The following is a 2348-nucleotide window of genomic DNA, read 5'->3' on the forward strand; positions in this document are numbered from 1 at the left end:
CTGAAGCATAAACTGTTTCCATCTGTGTTCTCCTCCTCCCCCACCCAGCGTCTCGTTCCCTGCGCGTTTGCACAGAGAAACCCCAATCCAATTACAGATAATGGAACATACATCACATATGCAGGGTCTCTTAGGACCCGGGATCTAGAACAGTTGTCTTAGTGTCACATGCAATCTGACCATTGATTTATCTGAAACAAAAGCATGTTTGTTCTGCCTGGATAGGAACGGCCCCGCATATAAATAAAGTTAACGAGGAACCATCTCAACAGGATAACCAATGCAGGTATTCATTTAAAAAAAAAAAAAGCAATTTTCTACTTTGAATGCAGTACACCATACAATTCAGGGTAATTAACTGATCTGTCTGAAGTCTTATTAGTGTTATGTCAGCAGTTTAATTGTGCCACCAGACCGTTTATTTTGCATTTGTTTTAAGTCCCCCCCCAGTATATTTTATTTTTTAATAAAATATTTAACAATTAAGTGTAGCAGCTTCACACATAGCCGCATAGCCACACACCTCATTCTCATTTATCAATGACAATCCATGATGAAGATTCACCTGTCTTTATTGGCACATGGATCAGCTGACATAATGAATAGTATTGTGTTTGCACCAAATAAATATGATGACTAGAGAACAAAACAAACAGAAGCTCTCTGCTCTAAGGATAAGGCCAAGGCCTATGATTACACTTACCAGTCCTCACTTGCATCTGTATGCTGTGTGAGTGATGACTGGCTCTTAAATTTTGTACCTTCGTGTTTTTATCTAAAGTGTGACAGTGAATATGCCAAGTGTACACTTGCAAAGCTGAAAATTATTTGTGAGGGTGTGTGCCTGGTTTTTTTTTTTGTTTTTTTTTTGTTTGTTTGTTTTTTTTTGGTCCAAATATCACAAATAGAGTGAATGGCTATGTTTGAGAAACCAGAACATCTTTTTCCTCCACCTAGTGGCCAGAAGTAATATTTAGACAATGTGTACAAAGAAAACAGATCTAGCCTATCAGTGGCCATTTCAGAATAATAAGAGGTTTCTGATGTTTCCAGATATCCTAATATTTAAAATAAGTGAACTCCAAGAACTCAACTTCTGAAAAGATTCGTTTTTACAGCACTCAACTGTCCTATAATACTACAATTTTAAGGAAAAAAAAACTTAATTTGTATTTAGAATTGAGCGATGTCCCTCTGCGTAGCAAATGTAATCTGCTATGTCACGGTAATTCATCCAGCTAACACTCTGGTCTTCAAGAGATGTCTGCAACTTTAGTTTTAACCTTAAATCAGTATACAGTTCAGACTCAACAGTATCAGGTGAGGTGGATTAGCTTTTAATGAATCCGTTTAGATCTGAGTAACAACAAATTATTGTAAGCCATGGGGCAATCCAGATCATTGAGTTAACACTATAAATTCTATTGTACAGTAAAATTGCTGCTAAATTGCCTGACTCTGTGGTTAGCTGGCTGTATTAAATCATGCTATTTTAATTCATTTCTAAAACTGCTGCCCTGTTCGCAAATGACTGCTGCCTTGTTGAGGCTTTTCAGAAATTAATTAAAATAGCATAATTATATGTTTTCCTTGTTAACCAGCTTTTCTCATTTACATGCATGACTGAGTGCAAATTAATCATCTAAATTAAAAAATGAAAAGATTTCCTTCACTTACTTTATTATTTCATATTTAAGCATTTTATTCAAAGCTCCGTAGCACAATGTACAGATAGGCTACAGAACATTCTAATTAAATTCTGTGGTGCAGCACAGAAAGCCTTTAGTGGGCCTCATTGTCAGCCCAGGATTCACTTTTATTTGTATAGCACTTCTGGCTTGGGTTTCCTACCTGTGCAATAAAGGATAAGTAAATATGACAGAACTACTGTCATAGGGGCGACATAGCTCAGGAGGTAAGAGTGTTTGTCTGGCAGTTGGAGGGTTGCTGGTTCGATCCCCCACCCTGGGCATGTTGAAGTGTCCCTGAGTAAGACACCTAACCCCAACAAGCTGATTGGTACCTTGCATGGCAGCCTTTCACCGTTGGTGTGTGAGTGAATGGATGAATGAGAGGCATCAATTGTAAAGCGCTTTGGATAAAAGCGCTATGTAAATGCGGTCCATTTACTGTGAAACTTTATAGTTGAATTAATTTTTTTTTTTTTATTGAAATAAATCTAAAGGATAATAGAGACATGGGGCATGCTGGAAGAGAGACCAATGTTGAGATTCAATCCACATTTGTCCTTAAGTTAAACAATTAAAAGCAAGATTTCTTTTCTTCACAAAAACATTTTGGAGAGTTGAGCAATCACTAAAACTAACAAAGCAACTGAGTTTCTGAAG

Source organism: Anguilla rostrata, chromosome 1 (genome assembly GCF_018555375.3).
Source record: "Anguilla rostrata isolate EN2019 chromosome 1, ASM1855537v3, whole genome shotgun sequence".
NCBI lineage: Eukaryota > Metazoa > Chordata > Actinopteri > Anguilliformes > Anguillidae > Anguilla > Anguilla rostrata.